Here is an 18,751-nt window from a genome sequence, read left to right on the forward strand (position 1 = left end):
TGTGTGTGAGGTGTAATTTGGCCCCTCATACCTTTCGCCAGAGCCTCCGATATGAGGGCCTCACACATGGCTTTTTGGCCCTCCTTCATCCTCTGCATTTTATAGGCTATGAATGCAGCAATGTTCTCCTGCCTGGTGTGTGGTGCTCCCAGGACCTCTGTAGCCCTCCAAAAGAATCTGATAGCCGCCTCCTCTAGGCCACTCGTCCTACTGCCACTTTCTGTTTTCAGGGGGGGTGGAGGGACCTTGATATCAGCCAGCCGGCTCGGCCCGGCCACCTCCTGGCTGAGACTTCCCTGTGTATGAAAAAGGGACATAGTTGTAATGTTTTGCATCATCAATCACAATCCTAAATTACTACTCCCAACTAACATATAGTTCACATCATTGATTGGACAAGCAGAAATATTTAGAGGAATGCTATACCTGGCTCAATCTGGGCTCCTCCACATGTGGCCTGGAAGGCCCAGGTTGGGCGTCAGAAGCCTCAGCCGGGGGGGAAGGAAGCGTGGAAGGAAGACTGGAGAGGGATGGCCTGGGTTCAGTCTGGCCTGCCAGAAAGTGCAGCCTGTCGTAGTACAACATCCTGGGGACATAGATGTCACCTGCTGCTCAGGATCTCTGCGAATCCAGGACTTTATTGCGCTCCCTCAGATATGTGCTCCTCAGGCCACCAATGAAAATCTTTAAATAAGTGATGTCTGCCGTGGGGATCACCTGCTTCACAATTTCACACAATTGCTCCAGTGCTGCCTTCCTCTTTGCTTGGTTCTTGTAATGGGGGTGGGTAATCTCCCACAGACAGGGCAGCTCCCTTAGCATCTCTATGAAGACTGAAATGAAGTCCTTATCTTTCAGTACCATATCCATGTTCACTGCAAGACACAACACAAGACAAAGCCTAATGTCACACAAAACTCTCCTAATCTTGTTACAATATAGGCCTCAATCTAGAAGCAGTATAGGCACAAGTTTGTCTCTTACCTTCGTTCTTACGATCGCCGCGTCCAATGCTCCTTCCTCCGCTCACGGATCAAACGTAATACGCACGCGTGTTACGCTTTATATACACTGCGCATGCGTGTAACTCCTCCCGCCCCTGACATTCTTTCTAGTGTATTCCCCGCCCCTTTTCGTTCGGCGCAGTGGGGGAAGAGCATGATGGCGGACATACAACAGGTGCGGGCTAATTGTAGCAACGAGGAGGAGGAGGAGGAAAGCCCGGATCCAGGCACGTCCCGATCCAGGAGACGTTTTAAGGCCACAAATATGTCATTTGGGGAGATGTTGGAGATGGTCGACATCATGAGAAAGTCCGACTATGACGGAAAATATGGGCCTTACCCCAACCCGCACATCCGAAAGGCCAAGATCATGGCGAAAGTGGTCAGGAGTCTAGAGCGGAATTTCGGGGTACGAAGGTCTAAAGATCAGCTCAGGAAGCGGTGGTCGGACCTCAAGTTGAGAGAACCAGAGCAGTACCGAAAGATCCGGAGAGTGCTGCAAAAAAGTAAGTAGTTGTGCTGTGTTCCTATTCTTTCTGTCTTTATTACGTTCGTTCTGCTCCATATGCTTTTATTAGTTGTAACGTTTCAAAAGGTCAACTTTAATGTTCATGGGCACATTATTCGTTCGTATCAAACATTTTTCTTTCGGCCTCTAGAACACCATTGTTTAGGCCATATGCATTTTCACACAATTTTGGGGGCCTACTTGGATGCCAAATATTTGTTTGTGTAGATGGGTTTGTTACTAGAATGAAATGCAAACTAGATTGTGTGTAAGGAGAGGACACTGAGCAGCTGTTTTCACATCTGGACACTGGAGCACTAGTGTGGGACACAAGAACACCATTTTTATTAGGGGGGGCCACACAGGTGCTCCAGTGTATACTATAGGGGGGTCTCCATCTGTGAAGCTTGTACCAAACAGGTAAAGTATTGCAGCTTGACAAAGGGCAATAAAAAATATACATCTTGGAACTCTGCTAAAATAGACAATTGTACCCCACTTCCGAGCAATGTTTCCTATTTCTAGTTCTGCCATCAAATATCTGTGTGCTAAGTATACCATTTTTGTTTTACATAGGGGAGAAAAGACTCGGACACCCCTCATCCCAGGAGACCAGAGACCCCCCCCCCCCCGGAAGAAGGGGAAATACCAACACAAGAAGAAGAGCAGGAGGAAGAAGAAGACGTAGTGGAGATTGGCACCACAACAGGTGAGTGTCTGCGACCACAGGCTCAGGTAAAAGAGATGGATGGTGGCAGATTTTTGAGACCTTTTTTTTTGTTCTTTATCTCTTTTTAGGTGATCGTGATCCAGAACGCTTTACATCTGAAAGTGCCCAGATACTGATCGGGGAGATTATGGGGTGTAATCTCCAATTGCAAAACATCCAGCAACAAATCAGTGATGTTATTAAAAAAAATAATAACATCATTGATGTTTTGGGGCGAATTTAAACCCCACAAAATCACCTGTTTTATCGTACCAAAATTTTTTAAATGTTTAGAAAAGCCAAATTTGGAGGATGCACACAGTGTACCAACATGTGCTATCTGCCATCACGGGAGATCAATGGATGCGTTTTGGGGGTGCAACACCTTCCTCAATTATAAAGTCGCGTTGAGGAAGGGCTTGCTCCCCCAAAACACGTCCCTTGATCCCCCCTGATGGCAGATAGCACATGTTGACATTCGTAAATTGGTGTGCATCTTCCAAATTTGGCTTTTCCAGGGGTGATTTCCCCCCATCTGAACGCTATATCAAACACAGTTCATAAATACTCATGTCTGATATAGCCTTCAGGTTTTACCATATGTGAACTTTGTAAGTTCAAGTTTTTTGGCTTTCTTGTTGGTTTTACACAGGCCTGTTTTATCTGAAATGGATATTTAGATTTTTCATAATGCTACTGCAAACATTGTTATACAACAAACATGTTGGTTTGTTTTAAAAACCTTTGGGAAATGCACATGTGATTGTGCAGGTATAAAAAAGTGCCTTACTCAAGAATGTGTGGATTATTGTCTCAACACTACAACACTTTTGGGGTGATGTAATTGCTGTTTTATGCAAAAATGGGGGTTATTTCCTAAGGGCAAATCCTCTTTGCACTACAAGTGCAGGTTCAGTGCAGTTGCAAGTGCACTTGTAGTGAAATGTGTTTTTGCATTTAGGAAGTACCAGCCAACACTGTTTTTTATAAGGTTACCCAATCACGATATTTTCTGCACTCAACACATTTCTGTCAGGGTCAGCTAAAACAAACACAAGCAGTAAATGTCCACAAAGATTTTCTTTTGGTTGTTTTTTATTTGAAAAAGGTGTCACAGATTGTCTGGCATATTGATAGCCCCCCTACCCGCAAAGAACTCCAGGTAGCGTAACCGGACATCATGGGCATTCAGGGAGGGCAAGCCAGGACGGCCACTTTCAAGCGCCGTCAGTGTTGATGGATTAGGGATTCCGGCCGCAGGCCCAACTGAGCCAGCATAGTTGGCTGAATGTTTTCTTAAAAAATTATGGAGAACACAGCAGGCAAGTATTATATGGTTCAGTTTTTACTCCGCCATATGGATGGGTGTCAGAAATAATCGGAACCGGCTGGCCAGGATTCCAAATGTGTTCTCCACCACTCTTCGGGCTCTGGCCAGCCGGTAATTAAAAACCCTCTTTTCCGGGGTGAGGGTCCTCATCGGGAATGGCCGCATCAGGTGGTCCCCCAGCGCAAATGCTTCATCAGCAACAAACACAAATGGGAGACCTTCAACATTGTCCTCTGGAGGTGGCAAGTCCAAGCTGCCATTCTGGAGACGCCTGTAGAACTCCGTCTGGGCGATCACTCCACCATCGGACATCCGGCCATTCTTCCCCACGTCCACATACAAGAACTCGTAATTAGCCGACACCACCGCCAACATCACTATACTATTAAACCCCTTGTAATTATAATAGTACGACCCCGAGTTGGGTGGTGGGATGATGTGGACGTGTTTCCCATCAATTGCCCCTCCGCAGTTAGGAAAGTCCCACCGCTGGGCAAAGTGGGAGGCCACAGTCTGCCATTCCTGTGGCGTTGAAGGAAACTGTTGAGGAAAAAAAAAATAAACATTACTATTTTTTCACAGAAACATGGCAAGCAGATTAGACACAAACATTATGGGGCAACCTCCAGATAGCATTTACTAAGGGGAATTTAACAAGGCCAAAGTATAAGGTACACCTATCATATTCCCCCTCCCCCCCTCTCATGGGCCATTTCTAACATTATAGGGGGGGGGAACTCTTGGACAGGTAACCCTCTTCACTTCATTGAGAGATGAATGCCTAAATACAGGGTATTACTTGGAACAGCCCCTCCTTAGTTACACTATTGGACAGGTAAGAAGTGTCATAATACAAAGATATAAATACACACTGTACACATTTGAGGACATTTGGACATTCTGCTATCAAGATAATAATAGGATACAAAAACTTTAAACAGTACCATTGGAAAGTATACAGGTAGGCTCTTGCACTACATGCTTTGGGGAATTCATCCATAAATCTGACCAGTAAAGAGATGGGTATAGTGTGTATGGGTTTGGCAAAGTCAGCAGATAGATGATTGAGGATAGAGAATTGGGATCAGCTGACTTAGCAGTTGGGGGAGGGAGGGTTAAAAAAAATTTGGGGACACCACAAAAAAGCCTCTGGCACTCTGCCTGAATTTAAATCAAAAATAACATTTCCAAACATTTTAGGGGGTGTTTGGGGTAAAGCACTACTATGGAGCTGATAAAATACATTGTTAAGTGACTACATGAGGTGAATATAGGGCCAGGAAAGACCATGCTGGGGAGGTTAGTGAAGGGCAAATATGTATGAAGGACATAAAATAATAATGACATAAAAATCCAGCATGCATGAGGACAAAGGGCACATTCACAGCATATTACAATCATGGTAATTAGGGAATGAGGGAAGAAATACAATATATTAGCAAACATTCAATACAATAAAATGTGATATAAAAGGATAAAAATCTTACCTTCATATACTCCTTCTGCAGGACCTGTATGATGGCAGAACAGGTCTCTGGTATAATGATCCCCAGAGCCTGGGGGGAGATGCCTGTCGAGAACTTCAAGTCCTGCAGGCTTCTCCCTGTGGCCAAATACCGCAAGGTAGCGAGCAACCTCTGCTCCGGAGTGATGGCTTGCCTCATGCAGGTATCCTGCCTGCTAATATAGGGGGTCAGCGAAGCCAACAAACGGTGAAACACAGGGTCCGTCATCCTGAGAAAGTTCCTGAAATCATTAGGATTATTCTCACGGATCTCACGGAGCAAAGGCATATGACAGAACTGGTCACGCTGAAGCAACCAATTCTTGGTCCATGAACTCCTCCCCACCCTGTTCATGGACTGGACTTGTGTCAAGGTCAGGACCCCAACACCAAGCCCCCGCACAGCACGAACTCTACGAGGAGTACGCATACGAAACATGGCTAGAAAACGGTCGGCTGCTCAGAACGAAGTAACAGAACGCACTGAAGAACAGCAAGGCCTGTGAAGAGCGACCTGAAAAACAGCAACGAGCAGGCAAGATCACACAGAAAACTCTGATACGAACTGACTGCACGCACTGAAGAGCAGATACAAACCCACAAGCACAAACTGAACGGCAGAAAACGATCTGAAAGCCACGAGTCTGAAAAAGCGCGAATCGTCTCTCACCAAACTTTTACTAACACGAGATTAGCAAAAGGAGCCCAAAGGGTGCCGCGCTTGGTTCTGAACCGGCCTTTTCTAGTCTCGTCATACGTGGTGTACGTCACCGCGTTGTTGGCGATCGGAAATTCCGACAACTTTGTGCGACCGTGTGTAGGCAAAACAAGTTTGAGCCAACATCCGTCGGAAAAAATCCTAGGATTTTGTTGTCGGAATGTCCGAACAAAGTCCGACCGTGTGTACGGGGCATTAGAGGGGGAAAGTCCCCCCCTACTGGACTTGGTTCACGTTTTTTTCCTTTTTTTTTGTTTTCAAACCTCAAAAAGTTTTCTGAAGGTCACAATAGAAGCCCGAGGGTTAGGCCCCCAAAGTGGGCGTGGGGGTAAAATGGGGGAGGGGGGGTGGGGGGGTGAGGAAAAGGGGGGGCGCTGGGAGGGCGAGGGGGATTGGGGGGTGGGGGGTGGGGGGGAAGAGGCACGTATATAATCAGAGGTGGAAGGTAGGGAATGGTGTGAGTGGATATGAGTGGATTCAGGTTGTTAGACTAGAGGGATGGGTAAAAGATAGGGAGATATACTATGTATCCCCTTATAACACCTGTAATGGGAGATGGTTAGTTTGGACAGGAGATCAAAATATCGCAACAGTATTAGATAGAACGGCCCATGAGCTTTAAAGGAGGGAGTGGAAAAATCCCGGATACGGGTAAAAGGATCAATATATGTTCATGGAATGTAAGAGGAGTAAGCGATAAGCTTAAAAAATAAATCATTTTTTCAATAGCCAAAAAGGGGAATGTCAAGATACTCTGCCTGCAGGAGACACATCTGGTTAAAGATACACTCGAATCTTTAAGCAATAAGCAGTTCCGGACGCAGTTTCACTCTACTCACTCATCATATTCGAGAGGGGTGAGTGTACTGATAAGCACAGATCTGGCCTTCTCCTGCGGGCAGAGTAGGTTGGATGAAAAGGGACGGTATATTTTCCTCTCTTGTTTAATAGAAAACAGAAGATATATATTGGCGAATGTGTATATCCCCCCCCCCATTTTGCACAGAGGTAATGGAGGACTTAGCCAGGTTTGTAGCAGACTTCCCTGGGATACCGGTAATAGCACTGGGAGATTTTAATATGACAATGAACAGGAGTATAGACAGGTTCCCGTCAAAGCCTGGAGCTGGAGAGGCCAACAGGAGTCCCCTTTTGCAGTACTGTGATGAATTAGGATAGGTAGATATCTGGAGAAGGAGGCATCCTGGAGAGAGGCAGTATTCGTGTCACTCCAGGACCCATGCCACCCTGTCTAGAATCGATCTCGTACTGGGGAACGAAGAGGCACTAAATGTAGTGGAGGAGATAATATATGAGCCAAGAGGCGTCTCAGACCACACACCAGTTATTGCCTCCGTGAGAGTGGGGGGACAGTATGGCAGGGGGAGCTGGAAGATTAATCCCTTTTGGCTCGAACTTATAGGAGAGGAGGAGAAAATGATGGAGGGGTTGTCTGAATTCATTAGTATAAACCTAGGATCGGCTTCACTTGGGGTGGTCTGGGACTCCTTGAAGGCACATATCCGAGGAGCCTTAATCCAGAGAATAGCGTATGTTAAAAAACAGTCGCAAGCTGAGGAAATGGAAGCTAAAGAAAACGCAAGAATGTCAGAGGCGCACTTTGTAGTAATACCATCCCAAGCTAATCACGAGCGCTGGGCGAGGAGGCAAGAAGAGTATAGTAGGGTACTACGGGAGAAGGTAGAAAAGATTGGATCCTTTCAGAGTCTGAGCTTTTTTGGAGAGGGAGAGAAGATTGGGAAAGATCTGTCTCTGATAATTAAGGCAAATGGCCCCCCGAGTGCAGTGCCGGCAATTAAAGGGAGGGAAGGAGAAATAAGAAAAAACACTCCGGATATAGTAGACGAATTTAAAATATACTTTGAGAAGCTATATAGTTCCTCCAGGGTAAATATAGAGGGGGAAATGCAGGGTTTCTTCGAGGGGCTGGAGATAACCCCGGTATCAGAGGAAGATCGGGAAATGCTGGATGCCCCATTAACCCTTAAAGAATTGCAGAGGGCTGTTGGAGGTATGGCGGCTCAAAAATCCCCGGGCCCGGACGGCCTGCCTATAGAACTATATAAAAAATACGGGGAGGTATTGTTACCCTTATTACTGGAGGTATTCAATGGGGCTAGGGAGGAGGGGGCTTTGCCCCCCTCTATGGCAGAAGACATAGTAATACTTCTGTTAAAAGAAGGGAAGAACCCAATAGATATGTCTTCATATAGGCCCATATCGCTCTTGTGCTCGGATGTGAAGATCCTCGCCAAAGTATTAGCTGCAAGGCTAAACAAGATAATCCCTAAACTAATACACCCGGATCAGTCTGGGTTTATCCCAAACAGATCCACAAGCACGAATATAAGGCGGGTATATCTTAATATGCAAATCCCCATAGAAAACAGCAGTAGGAGAGCAATTCTTTCGCTAGACGCGGCCAAGGCCTTCGATTCCCTGGAATGGCATTATTTATGGAAGGTACTAGCGGAATATCAGCTTGGCCCCGGGTTCGCTCGGTGGCTAAGATTGCTGTATAGCGAGCCAAGGGCCAAGGTGAAAATCAACGGGCAATGCTCGGAGTGGTTTCAGCTGAGCAGGGGTACGAGACAGGGGTGCCCTCTGTCCCCCCTGCTCTTTGCATTGGCAGTTGAGCCCTTGGCGGTGGCCCTAAGGATGGCACAGGGCATACAGGGATTCAAGAGGAAGAGAGGGGTGGATAAAGTGGCCTTGTATGCCGACGATATTTTATTATTTTTGGCGGATACGCAGGAGTCACTGGAAACAGCTATAAGGATAGTGAGGGAGTTCGGAATTTTTTCTGGGCTACTGATCAACTGGGAGAAATCAGTGATTCTGCCTATCGATACCCTGAGTGAGCCTCTCCCGTACCAGGCATCCCAAGTCCAAGTGGTCAGGCAAATGAAATACTTGGGGATTAATATTACCAGAGACCCAGGCCAGTATATATCTGGAAATTTAGTTCCATTGATGTAAAAGCTGAAGCAGAAGTGTCAAGTATGGAGACGCCTACCCCTCTCGGTCGCCGGGCGCTGCAATCTGATTAAAATGGTCTGGCTACTTCAAATCTTATATGTCATGCAGAACTCTCCTGTTTGGATTCCCAAGCACTGGTTCAAAAAAATGGACAGTATATTCAGAGAACTTATCTGGAAGGAAGGGGTGGCTAGGATCGGGTTGGAGACGCTACGGCGACCAGAGGAGAAGGGAGGCCTGGCGGTACCAGATCCACGAGGCTACTTCCTGGCAGCTCAAATGCAACAAATCCTTTAAAAAGGGGGGAAAAAGGGAAGTTGGGACTTTAAATGAGGCAGTCAACATTGTGAAGGTGTGTTGAATAAAAGTACAACTTTATTAATCATGAGTCCATGATACATCCAAAAAACAATAACCACATACGGGAAAGACATTGTAGTAAATGTGATTCTCAAAATATTGACCCGCACATAAATATGCGCGCTTACAATACAGGCTTCAAGGGTACAGCAGTGCATACCAAACAAGCGCCACATAGTGGTCTGAATAAAGAAGTCATGGCATCAAATTAATAAATATATATACATAAGAAATCTGAACAGCATTGCAGCAATAAATATCTAAAACCATAAAGACCGTGATGAATAAAGTTGAAGTTGAAAGGTAAAGAATTATTAACACATGTATCTCTATCCCTGTTGCCCGACGCGTTTCGTGTAATAAGAACACTCATCAGGGGCATGTGCTGGTGGGACATCTACAAAATACAAAAAATAATAATAACTAGAAGGGTCTAATCATTGTGCGATGTTTTAAATTCATGGTGGGGCAAATGGAGCCCCCTTTGCATACTTACATGGAGATACTGCGAGACAAACGTGACAGGTGTACACCCAAGGTCGCAAATCTCTGCCCATCATGGTATATAGCCGCCCACAGCATGCGCACACCCTCCGCCACCAGCATCACGCTGGATCTGGCAAACAGGGGGGAACGGCTTCCCGACGTAGGCGGCACACGCCGTCCGCCGGGAACGCCCACATAGCCCCACTGCCAGACCGAGGAAGATAAACACACGCATCACGCGGGTGACGCCGCAAGTGACGTTACGCCCCTGTTTGCCAGATCCAGCGTGACGCTGGTGGCGGAGGGTGTGCGCATGCTGTGGGCGGCTATATACGCCCCCCCCCGGTCACAGTCCAGACGCCATACTCTCTGCAAGGCCAGATTTCTGCTCTACACCTCTACCAGAACCCTAGGACGCCACTCGCAGGTTAATATAGACTCTTATTTTGAGTACTCTTTATCTACCTGGATTAACCATTCCTGGCAGATTTGTTGTATGATACTATGACATTTAAAATATATACACATATTTTCTTTTAGATTCCTCGTGGCTACCCACTTCGGTGCATTTTTTTGGTCCTATTAAGAACCTCAGCTATCTGTATCTGGTGCATGTGTGTGAGGAGGTCCGGTGTGTGCGTCCCGCTAGCGTGCGGCCCTAGACCACCTCAGCTCCCATGATGGGCAGAGATTTGCGACCTTGGGTGTACACCTGTCACGTTTGTCTCGCAGTATCTCCATGTAAGTATGCAAAGGGGGCTCCATTTGCCCCACCATGAATTTAAAACATCGCACAATGATTAGACCCTTCTAGTTATTATTATTTTTTGTATTTTGTAGATGTCCCACCAGCACATGCCCCTGATGAGTGTTCTTATTACACGAAACGCGTCGGGCAACAGGGATAGAGATACATGTGTTAATAATTCTTTACCTTTCAACTTCAACTTTATTCATCACGGTCTTTATGGTTTTAGATATTTATTGCTGCAATGCTGTTCAGATTTCTTATGTATATATATTTATTCATTTGATGCCATGACTTCTTTATTCAGACCACTATGTGGCGCTTGTTTGGTATGCACTGCTGTACCCTTGATGCCTGTATTGTAAGCGCGCATATTTATGTGCGGGTCAATATTTTGAGAATCACATTTACTACAATGTCTTTCCCGTATGTGGTTATTGTTTTTTGGATGTATCATGGACTCATGATTAATAAAGTTGTACTTTTATTCAACACACCTTCACAATGTTGACTGCCTCATTTAAAGTCCCAACTTCCCTTTTTCCCCCCTTTTTAAAGTCTTTGTAATAGGGATGGAGGCACACTGCATATGAGCCTCATTTAAAGTCCCAATTCCCCTTTCTTGTTAAATGCAACAAATCGGAGGCAGTAATAGGCTAAGAGAAGCAGGAGCAGGGGGTAGCATCTTATTGAATGACACCAGACACGATACAGTGGCAGAGGGATTAGAGGCAGACTCATTTTGTACCAAATGTCCTACTACCCGGATGATGAGTAAAGTCTGGGTACAAGTTAAAAGAACTCTGGGATATGCCGGTTTTGCGGAATTTTCGCCACTTTGGGACAACAATAGCCTTAATGAAAAAAAGTGGGGCGCGTAGAGGAATGGGACCGTTTGGGTATCCACTACCTTGCACAGGTGTATAGGGCAGGGAGGTTGAAGTCCTTTCAGGAACTGGTAGAGGAGTATGCGATCTCCAACAGGTCATTTTACAGATATCTGCAACTCAGGCATGCCCTGGAGGCACAATTTGGGAAGGAAGCGCCAGTGTGGTGCGAAATGACCTCTTTGAGAAAGCTGATCGATGCGGGATCCACAAAGGGTCTGATCTCGGACATGTATGGATGCTTGAAAGCAGCAGCTCAAGAAGGCCTGGTTGAAAATAAAAACAGGGCTAGATGGGAAAAAGATGTGGGAACAATGTCTGACGATCAATGGGATCAAGTCTTGGCGCTGGGTCCCAGGGTCACTCTCTCTCCTTCACAAGTGATGTCTCATTTGTATCTCTTATATAGAGCATATTATACACCCCTAAAACTATTCAAGTGGGGCAAGAGACCCGATGCGAAATGTCAAAGATGCAGAGGGGGACATGGGGATCTGATCCACATGTTTTGGCGTTGCCCCAAGTTGCATAGATATTGGGAAGGGATAGTGGGGAAAATAAACTTAGTGTTTGGGACATCGCTGAGGGTGGAGGCGGGGGATTGCCTGCTGGGCTTGAAGGGGGAGGGAGGGATTTCAAAGGACATACAGACGGCAAGAGATAGATGCTTGTTCCAGGGAAAAAAGCTTATCGCACAGCATTGGCAGAGGAAGGAGGCCCCGACATTGACAGAATGGGAAAATGCAGTTAGGGAAGTGATCTGTAGGGAAAAGTATATCTATAAGAAAAGGGGTAATTATAAGAAATTCGAGAAAATATGGAAAGCATGGTTGGACCGGGAGAGAGTTGGATAAGAGGTGAAGCGAGGATGACATAGGATGAGAGGGATGCAGGGTATGTGTGAGGACGTATGATGGGTGTGGGGAGGAGAAGGGGGGGGGGGGGGGAAATAGGGGAAAATGAAGAAATTGTTTCTATGTTTCCCTTTTTGAAGGTTACAGCTTATGGACATTTTTGAATTGGTACATACTGGATGTAGAGAAATCTATGGGAGTAATGGATGATCTTATCGAGCTGGCGATTTTAGTGGCAGTCCCTATTTGTGTATTTCTCTTTCTTTATTTTTTTTTTGAAAAATATTTATTGGGTTTTATAGCATACAAAAGTATAAAAACTTAGTGTAGCAAAAGTTACAGAGTATTATCCGTTACAATCTATAACATTCAATGACTTCTCATAATAGTTGAAATACAAGCTTGTCATATCGGTTAGAACAAGGGAGAAGTAACAGAAAACATAAAAATAAAAGAAAATTAGGGGAAAGGGAAGACAGGGGAGTTCATGTTTGCCATCTCATCAACACTATAAGTCGCAACTTTGCTTGACATATGAAATCTTAACATCTAAATACCTTCAGGAGTGGAGGCAGCGTTTGAGTAAACATGAGGGGGGGGGGATGCCAAGGGGCACAATGGATTTGTGGATATCCTACGGTGGGTTAAAAGTAAAGGAATCTGGGGTGGGGGGTATTTTGAGTCGGCCAAGGGAGTTGGTGAGATCTTTTGTCAAGTACCATTTCGTGTAGCGAAATGGGTTCATTATCTCGATCAGAGCCTGCGAAGCGAATGTGGCTTCAATGTATTTCCTCCATCTTTTGAAAAAACGGGAAGTCGATCGGAGATTAAGGGTGATGGTGTCCAGTCTCTCTAGGTGGAAAAGTGATGCCAGGGCTTTTTTAAACATTGTTAGGGTAGGAGGAATAGCTGATATCCAGTGAGACATAATAGTCCTGCGGGCCACTAGGAGACATAGGTGAGCCCAGTGTGGAATATTTTGTGAGACCGCCGTTGGCGATGAGGATGAAGGGGGTATGCTGAACAGGCATAATAGGCGGTCCTTGGTGCACTGAGTTTTGTGGACTTCGTTGATGTAAGTGATCACCTTAGTCCAGTAAGCATCAATCTTGTTGCAGTCCCAAAGCCTGTGCAGTAAAGTGGGGCGAGGTAATTTACACCAGGTACATTGCGCTTGGGTGGGGTCTTTCTTGTTGAAGCGAAAAGGGAAATAAGCTCTGTGAATGATCTTGAATTGTGTCTCTCTCCAAGATTCAGAAGTAGTAAGGTTACGGACTGTCTTGTACCCCTCAAGGATTTTTTCTGGCAGAGATTCGTCATCTAATACATGTGACCACTTTTGAAAGGGTTTGAGGGCATACTTCCGTGTTTGGTGTTGTATGAGACAAGAGTAAATATTGGAGATGGAGTAGTTATTGCTTTTGATGAGAGTATCAATGCAGGATGTTTCAAGTGGGTTGGTGCTAGGTCCCGAGCAGGATTTAAGATAGCTGATGAGTTGGTGATAGAAGAAGACATGAGTTGGTGGTAGGGAGTACTCCCTCATCAGGGTTTGAAATGTTTTGAATTTGCCCGATTTGTTGAGATAGTGAGACGAGACATCTGTGAGGCCTTTAAGTTTCCATTGGTCAAAAGCTTTATGGATGATAGATGGAAGGAACATAGGGTTCCCTTGTATTTTGAGGTATTTGGAGATGCTGGATGGTACTTTGAGCAATTTTCTTACTTCTCTCCATGCAATGACCGTGTCCTTAATGATTACACTTGTTTTGAGGTGGGGGGGTAATATATTGGGATTAGAATGAAGGATGGTCGAGAGGTCATATGGGTGCACCATAGCCTCTTCTAAGGATAGGTTAGAATATTTAGACCCACCAGTTAGCCAGTCTAAACCCTGTCTAAGTAAACATGCCAGGTTGTAGAAACGCATATTGGGTAATCCCGCCCCGCCCTCGCCCTTCGGGAGACATAATTTCTGTAGCGCTATGCGAGGTTTCTTGTGAGACCATATAAAGGCAGTTAGGGCTTTCTGGAGTTTTTGGATGTCTGAATGCTTAATTAGAAGAGGTATGGTCTGCATTGGGTAAAGTAGGCGTGCGAAAGACACCATTTTGAAAAGGTGGCATCTCCCAAATAGCGAGAGAGGTAGGGATCCCCAAGCCTCCAACTCCTTCACAATTTTGGTTATCAATGGGGGGTAATTTAAAGAGTACAGAGATGATGGTTCACGTCCTATTTTAATGCCCAGGTATGTAATGTGTTGGTTGGCTATGGCCAGGGGGGATAGATGTTTCCATTTACTGGAGAGATGGGGGTGTAATGGTAGGATTTCGCTTTTATCAAAATTGATTCTAAATCCCGAGCAAAGTCTGAAGTCTGAAAAAAGTTGTTTGAGTCTGTCAAAGTCTGTTATGGGATTGGTGGAGAACAATAGTATGTCGTCTGCAAATAGCGCCGAACGAAGAGTGTGGTTCTCCAGAGTGATGCCACTGATTCCATCAGCTGAATTTAGTATTCTGGACAGGGGTTCGATTGCTAGATTGAACAGGAGTGGAGACAGGGGGCATCCCTGTCTCGTTCCTTTTGTTAATGGGATCGTGTCTGAGATAAAGTCAGGGGTTACAAGACGTGCGGTAGGGGATGCGTACATTTGTGAAAGAAATCGCATAATCGGTCCTGAGAATCCGAATTGTGTCATCACTCTGAAGAGCCAAGAGAAACTGATGTTGTCAAAGGCCTTTTCGGTGTCTAATGACATGATGGCAATGTCTTGGTTGGGGTGAGTTTTGGCATATTCCAGAGCCATTAACACTTTGCGAATGTTTAGGGTGGCCGATCTGCCCGAGACGAAGCCAGATTGGGCTGGGTGTAATAATGATTGTAGTAGGGGAGCCAGTCGCGTCGCAATTATTTTGGATAGGATTTTGACATCGACATTGATTAATGATATCGGTCGGTACGAGCCCGGTAATAGGGGATCTTTCCCTTTCTTAGAGATTAGTTTAATGTGGGCCTGTGTCCCCGTGGGAAGATAGGGCCCTCCGTCCCACATAGCTGCGTATACATGTTTTAAGGTGTCCGGGATAAATTCCCTGGTCATTTTATAGAATTCGGCGGTGTATTCGTCGGGTCCCGGGGCTTTGGCCGAGGCCATGTCTTTGATCGTAGATCGAATATCATCAACAGTAATGGGGGCATAAATCGTCTCTAATTGTGTGTGACTGAGTTTGGGTAGACGTATTTTGTTGAGCAGTAAGTCAGTACTAGGTAAGTCAGTTGGGTTGGCTTTGTATAAATTAGTGTAATATTCCACGAGTAGGTTGCTAATGTCGGCTGGGGAGGTGACCAGAGAGTTTGTCTTAGCTCTAAGAGCCATAATACGGGTAGGACGCCTGGGGCCTGAGGACATCTTGGCCAGGAGCCTACCAGCCTTGTTTCCGAATCTATGAAAATGTAGCTGAGAATATGACGTTTTGGCGGCTTCATGTTGTTCTGCCCAGAGGTCAAAGGTGCTTTTGGCCTGTCTCCATTTTTGTATGTTCTCTGTGGTGCAGTTTAATGTGAGCTGTTCATGTGCCAAGCGTAGGGTTTCGCTTGACTCAGTATATTGTTGCTTGGCTCTTTTTTTTAACTGTGTTGTGTATGAAATTATTTTACCCCGTAGAAAGGCCTTGTCTGCTTCCCAGAATAGGTTAGGGTCTGTAATGTGAGCTCCATTAGTGGAGATGTATTCCTCCCAGGCACAATATAGTGTATGTTGAAAGTCCTCATTGCCAACTAAATAGGAGGGGAAGCACCAGGTAGGAGAGGGAGAGGAGCGAGCTGTTTGGGTTAGATGAACCACGATTGGGCTATGGTCTGAGATCACTGCGTCTTGTATGTCTGGTGCGTTTATTACGGAGCTTAGGGCGGGAGAGGCAAAGAAATAGTCTATACGTGAGAACGTATTGTGCGGTGAAAAAAAGGTGTATTCCCGATCCGTTGGATGCATTAAGCGCCAGACATCCACAAAGTGCATGGAGGCGACGGCTTGTGACAGTAGGGTAGATGCAGATGATGAGGGGGTACGGGTGTGTGATCTGTGTGTAGGGGAACCTGTGCGATCAGCTAGGGAGGACATGACTGAATTAAAATCCCCACCCAATAGGTGTAGCGTCTCTGGTGTAGTTAGCACCCATTTCACTAAGTCTTGAAAGAAGGAGGTGTCAGGAGAATTGGGAGCATAGATGTTGGTAAGTGCTACAGGTTTGTCATCTATAGTCAGATGTAGAGTCAGTTTCCTTCCTTCCGAGTCAATCTTGACGTCTCTGACAGTGTGCTGTAAATTCTTGTGTAGAAGGATTGCAACACCCGCTTTGCGGCCTACTGCTGGTGAGCCATAAACAGAGCCCACCCACAGTTTATGAAGACGCTGTAGGTCGTCTGCAGCCAGATGTGTCTCCTGAAGTAGAGCCACATCTGCCCGGAGACGACGCAAGTGTCTGAGGATAGACATACGTTTGTTTGGGGAGCGGAGCCCCTTAACATTCCACGAGACAAACTTTAGGTGACTCCCAAGTGCAGACTGTGACATAGTTGATATTTAAAAGCGTTTTGGTTGAGGGGTTTGTATAAGGACCCCTTTGTAGATGTGCTATCTACCTCTTGAGAGCCATCAAAGCGCCTCAAAGCCCCTGAAGACATATGAACTAAGCTGGCAAACATGAACTTAAACTTCTCTAAGCAACAACAAATTATAAACATTAATAAGGCAGTATTTCGTATAAGGAAATACATAACGTGAGTTGTGGACTTCCCTTTTTTCCACATGAGGTCTCACCTATCTAGTTAGCATAGCTCCCATCGACTGCAAGCTCCTCACTTAGGGGCAGGGTGGTAGCACCGGGGGGTGGGGATAGGGATTTTAGGGGAGAGGAAAGAGGGATAGGGGGGAGGGGGTATAGGATAGGAAGGGAGAGTAGTCTAGGGGGGGGATCCCCTGAGGAGGTAGTGCAGGTTTGAAGCAATCGATGGTGAGGTATGCCACGCACAGGGGAGGGCCCCCCTCTTAAAATCAGGCATAAACAGACCAGAAAATAGAAAATACAAGAGATTACAACATTGCATGTGTCCCTGAAAAGGAAATTTTCCCAGGTATTGGGGGACTATCTCTGTTATTGAGTTCCATGACTATAACAGTATAGCTGCATAACTTTTAGCTGCGTACTTTTCAGCTACAGGTTGGGAGGGGTAGTGCTCCATAAGGAGCATGTACGGCAGTTTATAAGGTCATCATCAATAGCATCCTCCTCGTAATAATAAAACATTTTAAGAGAAAGAAAGGGTATGAGATGGGTTGATACTACCCGTTAGAAGATGGCGATGTGGAAAAGGTGGTGAAGTGGAGTCCTTCGACGATTCCTTCAACGATTCTCAGAGCGGTCTTCCTGGTTGGTGGAGCGGCTGCGTTTGTATGGAGGTTTGGTCGGGCTTCGGGGGTGTTTGGGGGGTCCATATGCATGCTGTGAAGATGACGATGGAGATCCCTCTGTCGCGGCGCTGTGTTCCATTTCGGAGCTTCTGTTGGTTAGGTAGGTTTCCGCCTCTTCAGGTGTGTGAAAGGTGAGTCGCTCCCCTTCAGGTGTTTGAACGCGGAGGGCAGCTGGATAGGCTAGGGAGAATCGGGTTTGAGTGCGGTGCAGAGTGGAACATGCCGAGGAGAATGCCTTGCGTTGTTTCATTACCTCTATGGAATAGTCCGCGAAAAGCAGCAGTTTCGCGCCATCTACCACCAGTGAGCGCGTGCGACGAAATTTTTGCATTATGGCGTTTTTGTCGGCGTAGTTTAAGTATTTTACTATCACATGCCGAGGTTTAGCGCGCGTGTCAGAATATTGACCCATACGGTGTGCACGTTCAACAGTGCATGGTATGCGGAGGCCAAGTTGCTCTGGGATGGTTTTCGCACATATGTTTGTGAGGTGGGAGGCTGGGATCGACTCTGGTAAGCCAATGATGCGCAGGTTGTTCCTCCTTGAACGATTTTCCAAATCGTCCAGCTTGTCCCATATGTCTCTATATGAAGCATTGATACATGCAAGTGCTGCAGATGAGGCTGTGCAGTCATCTTCAATTATAGAAATCCTTTCCTCTACCTGCGTAATGCGCTGGGCCTGAGCCTGGAGTTCTATGTGTAGCTGTTCCAGCCCTCTGTGGACCGCTGCGTCCACAGTGGCTGTTAGTGATGGCCCCAGTAGTTGCACTACAGCCTGGGCAATGTTGGCAGGGGATGCGGGGTCAGCCTCTGCCATTGTGGGGGCAGGGGGAGGTTGTGGCTGCTGCTGAGGCCGCTCTGCTGTGTCCGGAGCGGCCGCCATCTTGGCTGTGTCAGCCGCTATGTCTCCCGCCGGCGGAGCTGTGGAGGGGGGCAAGGACAGCGCCCGAGCGTAGGATCGCTCCACGAAGCGGTCCATGTCTGCCTGAGATGGAGCGGAGGCAGTAGGGGTTTCCTCCGGTGCTGTGGCTGGCTTAAATGCCGGTTATGTGAGGAGCTGTGCGGGAGCTGGAGCTGCTCACCTCCTCCTCATGTGGCGCCGGAACCGGAAGTCCTTTTTTTTTTTTTTGATGTGATTGTTGTATATGCTGTATCGGATAACTTTTTCAA

This window comes from Aquarana catesbeiana, linkage group LG12, assembly GCF_042186555.1.
Source record: "Aquarana catesbeiana isolate 2022-GZ linkage group LG12, ASM4218655v1, whole genome shotgun sequence".
NCBI classification, from domain to species: Eukaryota; Metazoa; Chordata; class Amphibia; order Anura; family Ranidae; genus Aquarana; species Aquarana catesbeiana.